Below are 8,916 nucleotides of genomic sequence, written 5' to 3'. Positions count from 1 at the left end.
GGTTTCCGCTAATGGGATTGAAGTTGATTCTTCCAAGGTGGAGGCCATCCACAATTGGCCTACCCCTACAAATGTTGGTCAAGTCCGAAGCTTCCATGGACTTGCCGGGTTTTACCGCCGCTTTGTGAAAGATTTTAGCACCATTGCTTGCCCTTTGAATGAGCTTACCAAAAAGAATGTTCCGTTTGTTTGGGGCAAGGCCCAACAAAATGCTTTTGATGAGTTGAAGAAACGCCTTACCGAAGCTCCTCTTCTTGTTCTTCCAAATTTTGCCAAAACTTTTGAGATTGAGTGTGATGCAAGTGGGCTTGGTATTGGTGGTGTTCTTATGCAAGAGGGCAAACCCGTGGCATACTATAGTGAGAAGTTGGATGGCGCACGCCTCAACTATCCTATATATGACAAGGAGCTCTACGCTTTGGTTCGTGTTCTTGAAGTTTGGCAACACTATCTTTGGCCAAAAGAGTTTATCATTCATTCCGACCATGAGTCCTTGAAATATTTGAAAAGCCAACACAACTTGAACAAACGACATGCAAAATGGGTCGAGTTCATTGAGTCCTTCCCATATGTGATCAAATACAAGAAGGGCAAGGACAATGTTGTGGCGGATGCTCTTTCCCGCAAAAACACCCTTTTGCTAACTCGTTTGGATTTTCATGTTTTGGGACTTGAAGAGATCAAAGAACTCTATCCTTCCGATTCTTTCTTTGCTCCAATTTTTGAGAAGTGCTCCGTTGAGTGAGGAGTGGATGATTTCTATTTGCATGATGGCTACTTGTTCAAAGCTAACAAGATTTGCATTCCCGAGTCTTCGCTTCGAAAATTGCTTTTGCAAGAGTCACATGGAGGTGGTCTTATGGGACACTTTGGTCAAGAGAAGACATATGCCATGCTCTCAACCCACTACTATTGGCCAAGAATGTATCGCGACATTGAACGCCTTTGCCGCCGGTGCACCACATGCTTACAAGCTAAGTCTACCTCCAACCCTTATGGCCTTTACACTCCTTTGCCTATTCCACATGCACCATGGACCGATATTAGCATGGATTTTGTTCTAGGATTGCCTCGTACTAAGCATGGTCATGATTCTATATTCGTGGTAGTGGATAGATTCTCTAAGATGGCTCATTTCATACCTTGCCATAAGAGCGACGATGCTTCACACATTGCTTCTTTGTTTTTCAGGGAAATTGTTCGCTTACATGGAGTACCGCAAAGCATTGTGTCGGATCGAGACGTCAAGTTCATGAGTTATCTTTGGAAGTCGCTCATGGCAAAGTTTGGAGTGAAGCTCTTATTCTCATCATCCTCGCACCCGCAAACGGACGGCCAAACGGAAGTGGTCAATCGAAGCCTCTCCACCCTCCTACGCATTCTCGTGAAGAAGAACTTGAAGTCATGGGAAGAATGTCTTCCACACGCGGAGTTCGCCTACAACCGCGCCAAGCACTCGACTACATCAAGGAGTCCCTTCATGGTCGTCTACGGGTTTGAGCCGCTCACAGCACTCGACATACTCCCGCTTCCCCTTCATGAGCGGATCAACATGGATTTCGACAAGCGCACCGCCGCCGTGCAGAAACTTCATGAAGAAACAAGAGCTACCATTCAAGAACATGTGCGTCGCCAAGCTACCCGCCTCAACGCCAAGAAGAAGGAACGCATATTTCAAGAAGGCGACCTCGTTTGGATCCACCTCCGGAAGGAAAGATTCCCTCGTGAACGCAACTCGAAGCTCAAGCCAAGAGGAGATGGCCCCTTCAAGGTCCTCAAACGCATCAACAACAACGCTTACGTCATCGACATCCCCACCTCCAAGTACTTGGTGAGCAACACATTCAATGTTGCGGACTTATCGCCATATCATGAAGATGAGGAGGAACAAGAGTCGAGGACGACTCTTTCCCAAGGGGGGGGGGAGATGATGCGGGGTGGCCTTCGGTCACCTCCACACCAAGACCAACAAGTCCCCCAAGTGGACCAATGACGCGAGCCCGAGTTAAAGCTCTTCATGATGAGGTGAACTCGCTCCTCACCACCCTTGATCTTGGTACCCCTTTGGATGGATTGCTTCCTCATGCCGACGTGTTATGTGTCATTAGGTACAAGGAGCATCAAGAGCACGAAGAGGAGGACACACCATGGTCAAGAGGAGGAGAGGAGCAGCTGGACGCGAAGATGGACATGGAGCTGGACCGGAAGTCGCCCGAAGAGCGCAAGGAAGAGAAGATGGCCGGCCGGTCTAGAACCCGGTCTGACCGGCCTCCTGACCGGGTCAGCCGGTCCATAACCCGGTCTGACCGGCCTCCTGACCGGGCCACCCGGTCCCAAACCGGATTTTCCGCTTGTGCCATCCGGGCGCTATCCAGGGGCCCCGGAACCTCGTCCGGTTGCCGCCGGTCCAGCCCGGCTGAACCGGCCTGCCCGGTCCCAGGCCCGGTCTGACCGGCCTCCTGACCGGCCTGCACGACTTAAGTTGCCAAATCGGCCCGAACTTGTTTCACTTATACCTTTTCGGCCCGTGACGCCTTGTAAGACTATATAAGCACCCAGACGCCCCTTTACCTCTTTAGACTTGTTTTGAACTCAAACCTACCTTTGAGCTTAGTCTCCCTTGGGTATCATCCCTCTGTAATCAAGGCCATCCTTGTTGTTGATTTGGATATTGTTGAGTGAGATTCTAGTACAAGCTACTCTCTCTCCCTCACCAATCTCTTCTTCTCCAACACCAATCTCTCACCGGGAATTCTGCCGCGTGCCTCTTCCGGGTGATTCTATTGGCGTGGTCCATCAAGCCACGGGGGTAAGTATCGGGTGTATCGGGTTGGTGTGCGTGCGTGAGTCTCGGAGTCCCTCGTGTTCGTCGTGTTCTTCGTGTTCCTCGCGTTTTCCCATCTTCCCTCTAGGTTTCGAAGTCAATCCGCGAGATCGGGCCACACACGGGGTCTTAGACCTCATCGTAAGGATCCTGAAGGACCCAGAGACTTCCAATACGCATGCTCACTGAAGTGTGGGACCTCACGCGTGGGCACCACATGTAAGTGACAGACCTGTTGGTGTAAAAACTCGGTTGATTATTATAGTGTATTAGAACAAAGTTTCCTATGGATTCAAGGGTAGGAAATCCAAGTTAACTCATTTACATGACATTATTTTTTCCATGAAGCAAAGTTAACACATCTATCAATTGGTACATTTTGGAGTGACTAAGAAGGATCCAGGCTTACTTATTCGTTTTCACGTGTTAAACTTGTCTAAATCTTGGTCAAACCTAGGATTTGACCAACAAGATTCAAATGGGCAGAAAAATAAAATAAAAAAAGAAAAATGAAAAACCAAATCACATAGTCTTCTTATGTCATATAGTAAGCATTAAAGTTGATAAACAAGGTCTAGACATATGAAACCATACAAATCATGTATCTATACCCCCTAACCCCTAAACTCTGTCTTATGAAGTCTAGCATGAAGAGAAGTCGTTTTGGGTTTCGAACATGGAAATTTCAAGAACATCCCAAAAGGTTTATTTTAGAGTGACTAATTAAGAAGGATACATGCTTCCCTTTTCATTTTCATGTTTTAAACTTGTTTAAATCTTTGTCAAACCTAGGATTTGACCAAGATTCAAATATATGGGCATAAAATTCAAAAAAAAACAGAAAAATGAAAAACCAAAGCACATTGTCTTCTTATGTCATATAGTTAGCATTAAAGTTGATAAACAAGGTTTTGACATATTCAAACCAGACAAATCATGTATCTACCCCCTAACCCTAAACTCGGTCTTATGAAGTCTAGCATGAAGAGAAGTCGTTTTGGGTTTCAAACGTTTAAGCCAAAAGCCCCTTTTTCAAATATTTCAAACTTATTCAAATTTGGTTCAAATTTGAAAGACATACAAGTTATAGCACACATAGTGCATACATTTTCACACATACTGCACTAGATAGATGCTAACCCTATAGTTTGAGGCCATTTGGATGAGGTAGAAAAAATTCTTGGATTGGAATCGTGTTGTTCGAACCCCGTAGTTGGATTTTTTTGAACCTTGATCTGTAGTACTGGGCAAAACCCTAGTTTAACCTATTTAATTATAGATTCGTATATCTATTTTTCTACCTTTTTATTATTACTATGCAGCACATGTGTGTTTGCCCGTCTAGCTAGTGAAACTCGGAGGAAGAGGGATCACTCGGAAGGACAGAAGAAGGGGGAGCATTATGGTGTCTCCCCTTTTTCGGGTGACGATGTTGACTATTGTGCAGGGTTTGTCAGTGAGCAGGAGGTGCGAGCGAGCGAGTCGAGCGAGGCCGAGAATGAGAGATTTTTGTTTTTTTTTGTGAGAGGGACAACCGAAGGATCCTGAAGGACCCAGAGACTTCCAATACGCATGCTGATGCGTCTTCTCTTGACAAAGAAGATGGCTGGGAGTTTGCATACCTATTGCACGTGACTTTTGCTCACTGAAGTGTGGGACCTCACGCGTGGGCACCACATGTAAGTGACAGACCTGTTGGTGTAAAAACTCGGTTGATTATTATAGTGCATTAGAACAAAGTTTCCTATGGATTCAAGGGTAGGAAATCCAAGTAAACTCATTTACATGACATTATTTTTTCCATGAAGCAAAGTTAACACATCTATCAATTGGTACATTTTGGAGTGACTAAGAAGGATCCAGGCTTACTTATTCGTTTTCACGTGTTAAACTTGTCTAAATCTTGGTCAAACCTAGGATTTGACCAACAAGATTCAAATGGGCAGAAAAATAAAATAAAAAAAGAAAAATGAAAAACCAAATCACATAGTCTTCTTATGTCATATAGTAAGCATTAAAGTTGATAAACAAGGTCTAGACATATGAAACCGTACAAATCATGTATCTATACCCCCTAACCCCTAAACTCTGTCTTATGAAGTCTAGCATGAAGAGAAGTCGTTTTGGGTTTCGAACATGGAAATTTCAAGAACATCCCAAAAGGTTTATTTTAGAGTGACTAATTAAGAAGGATACATGCTTCCCTTTTCATTTTCATGTTTTAAACTTGTTTAAATCTTTGTCAAACCTATGATTTGACCAAGATTCAAATATATGGGCATAAAATTCAAAAAAAAAACAGAAAAATGAAAAACCAAAGCACATAGTCTTCTTATGTCATATAGTTAGCATTAAAGTTGATAAACAAGGTTTAGACATATTCAAACCAGACAAATCATGTATCTACTCCCTAACCCTAAACTCGGTCTTATGAAGTCTAGCATGAAGAGAAGTCGTTTTGGGTTTCAACCGTTTAAGCCAAAAGCCCCTTTTTCAAATATTTCAAACTTATTCAAATTTGGTTCAAATTTGAAAGACATACAAGTTATAGCACACATAGTGATGAGGTCTAAGACCCCGTTTGTGGCCCGATCTTGCGGTTGACCCGAAATCCAAAGGAGGGAGAGAGGGAGAGCGCGAAGAACACGATGAACACGAAGAACACGAGGAACTCACGCACGCACACCAACCCGATACAATCGATACTTACCCCGTGGCTCGATGGACCACGCCAATAGAATCCACCCGGAAGAGACGCGCGGTAGAATTCCGAGAGGAGAGATTGGTGAGGGAGATGAATCTAGGAGTGGGAGAGAGAGTGGGTAGCACTAGAATCTCACACACCAAATCCAATCATCCAACAAGGGTAGCCTTGATACAAAGGGGATGAAACCCTAGGGAGACAAAGCTCAACTTCATGTCTAAGCCTAAATCTTGTCTAAAGAGCTAAGGGGGTGACCTAGGTGCTTATATAGGCATACAAGGCAGCTTCGGTCGAACAGGTAAGTGGTGGACCGACTCGGGCCGTCCCGGTCGAGTCGAACCCGTGAAATCCGGTTTGGGGCCGGTCTGACCGGGCCTGTGACCGGGTGGTCCGGTCCTGGGTCCGGTCGACCGGGCGCCAACGGGGACGTTGCGGGGTTTCCGGTCGCCTTCCGGTACGAGGCAGGGAATCCGGTTGGGCGCCCGGTTGACCGGGCCTGGGACCGGATGACCCGGTTGTGGGTCCGGTCTGACCGGGTCCTGGACCGGCCAGGCTGGGCCTCTTCCTCCCGCCTCTTCTTCCTCTTCCTTCTTCTCTTCTTTCCTTCTTCTTCTTCTCTCTTCCTTGCACCATGGGAGTTCCTTCTCTCTTGGTCCTTGTCGATGTTGGCACCTATAGACACCATGATGATAGGCATGAGGTAGCATACCATTCAAGTTGGTGTTGAGGTCGACCATAGAGAGGAAAGAGTTCACCTTGGCATATATGGCGGGGGTTTGTGTTGTTGGTCCACTTGGGGGACTCCTTGGCCATGGCGTGGCGTCGACGATAGGCGGGGCTACATCATATAGTGCATACATTTTCACACATACTGCACTAGATAGATGCTAACTGATGAGGTCTAAGACCCCGTGTGTGGCCCGATCTCGCGGATTGACTTCGAAACCAAGGGGGAGAGATGGGAGAACGCGAGGAACACGAAGAACATGGCGAACACGAGGAACTCCGAGACTCACGCACGCACACCAACCCGATACACCCGATGCTTACCTCCGTGGCTCGATGGACCACGCCAATAGAATCTCCGAGGAAGAGGCCGTGGCAGAATTCCCGGAGAGAGATTGGGGTTGGAGAGGAAGAGCTTGGTGAGGGAGAGAGAGTAACTAGTACTAGAATCTCACTCAACAAGATCAAAGTCAACAACCAAGGTGCCTTGATTACAGAGGGATGATACCCAAGGGAGACTAAGCTCAAAGGTAGGTTTGTGTTCAAAACAAGTCTAAAGAGCTAATGAGGGGTCCCAGCTACTTATATAGGCACACATGGCCAGCAAGGGCGAACAGGTACGCGAATGGATAAGTTAAGGCAGTTTGGTGGGGCATTCCCGTCAGGTCCGGTTTGGGTCCGGTCTGACCGGGCCTGTGACCGGGCTGTCCGGTCATGGGTCCGGTCTAACCGGGCCTGTGACCGGGCTGTCCGGTCATGGGTCCGGTCGACCGGGCGCAAACCGGGAAACTGCGAAGTTTCCGGTCCTGGGTCCGGTCGTCGTCCGGTACGAGGGAGCTGGCCCGGTTTGCGCCCGGTTGACCGGGCCTATGACCGGGGCGTCCGGTTGTAGGTCCGGTCTGACCGGGTCCTGGACCGGCCAGCGTCCGTCTCTTCCTTGGAGCGCTTCGTGCGACGTCGGCTTCGGCTTCATGATCATCTCCATGTCCAGTTGCTTCTCTCCCTCCCTTGACCTTGGCTTGTCCTCCTCACCGGGGTCTTGATGCGCCTTGTACCTAATGACACATAGCACGTCGGCATGAGGTAGCAATCCATCCAAAGGGGTACCAAGAACAAGGGTGGTGAGGAGCTAGTTGATGTAGCCCCGGTCACCGACGTCGCTACACCAAGACCAACAAGTCCTCCAAGTGGACCGATGACACGAGCCCGAGTTAAAGCTCTTCACGATGAGGTGAACTCGCTCCTTACCACCCTTGATCTCGGTACCCCTTTGGATGGATTACTACCTCATGCCGACGTGCTATGTGTCATTAGGTACAAGGAGCATCAAGATCACGGAGAGGAGGACACACCATGGTCAAAGGGAGGAGAGGAGCAGCTGGACGTGAAGATGGACATGGAGCTGGACTGGAAGTCGCCCGAAGAGCACAACGAAGAGAAGTTGGCCGGCCGGTCCATAACCCGGTCTGATCGGCCTCCTGACCGGGTCACCCGGTCCAAACCAGATTTCCCGCTTGTGCCATCCGGGCGCTATCCCGGGGCCCCGGAACCCCGTCCGGTTGCCGCCCAGTCCAGGGCCCGGTCTGGACCGGCCTGCCCGGTCCCAGGCCCGGTCTGACCGGCCTCCTGACCGGCCCGCACGACTTAAGTCACCCAAATCGGCCCGAACCTGTTTCACTTGTACCTTTTCGGCCCATGACGCCTTGTAAGACTATATAAGCCCCCAGCACGCCCCTTGACCTCTTTAGACTTGTTTTGAACTCAAACCTACCTTTGAGCTTAGTCTCCCTTGGGTATCATCCCTCTGTAATCAAGGCACCTTGGTTGTTGATTTTGATCTTGTTGAGTGAGATTCTAGTACAAGTTACTCTCTCTCCCTCACCAAGCTCTTCCTCTCCAACCCCAATCCCTCTCCGGGAATTCTGCCACGGCCTCTTCCTCGGAGATTCTATTGGCGTGGTCCATCGAGCCACGGAGGTAAGCATCGGGTGTATCGGGTTGGTGTGCGTGCGTGAGTCTCGGAGTTCCTCGTGTTCGTCGTGTTCTTCGTGTTCTTCGTGTTCCTCGCGTTCTTCCATCTTCCCCCTTGGTTTCGAAGTCAATCCGCGAGATCGGGCCACACACGGGGTCTTAGACCTCATCATATGGTATCAGCAGCTCTTGGTTACCGCGGATTTGACCTCCCACCCACCCGATTTCGTTCCTAGAATATTTTCCAAAAAATCCCCAAAAATAGCCCCAAATTGCCTCTTGACCGATCTGTGATTTGGTTGCGTTTTGAGTGGTTTTGGTCCGTGGATCTGGTGTTGTTGTGCTTGATCTACTATTTCCCCAACTTTGAGCCTCCGATTCCATCGTTTCCCTTCGTTTTGGTCGATTTGGATTTGGTTTGGGGAAGAATAGGAGAGAGAAATCGCGCTGTCCGGTTGAGCATCCGGTCAACCGGGCTGCAGACCGGCCGGGCCAGCCCAGAACCCGGTCGACCGGCCGTGTGACCGGCCAGGCCGGTCCAGGATCCGGTCCAACCGGGCCCCAGACCGGGCGCCTCTTCGCGCCCTCCTTCGACCTCGACTTCCGGCGATCTCCACCACCACCACCACCATCGCAGGTATAACTTGCAGCTTTCACCTTGTAACCCCTCTTCCTTTTGCGATCTATCCCA

The sequence above is a fragment of the Lolium perenne genome, chromosome 1 (genome assembly GCF_019359855.2).
Source record: "Lolium perenne isolate Kyuss_39 chromosome 1, Kyuss_2.0, whole genome shotgun sequence".
NCBI classification, from domain to species: domain Eukaryota; kingdom Viridiplantae; phylum Streptophyta; class Magnoliopsida; order Poales; family Poaceae; genus Lolium; species Lolium perenne.
The sequence above is the reverse complement of the archived record's forward strand: the minus strand, read 5'-3'. Positions refer to the sequence as shown.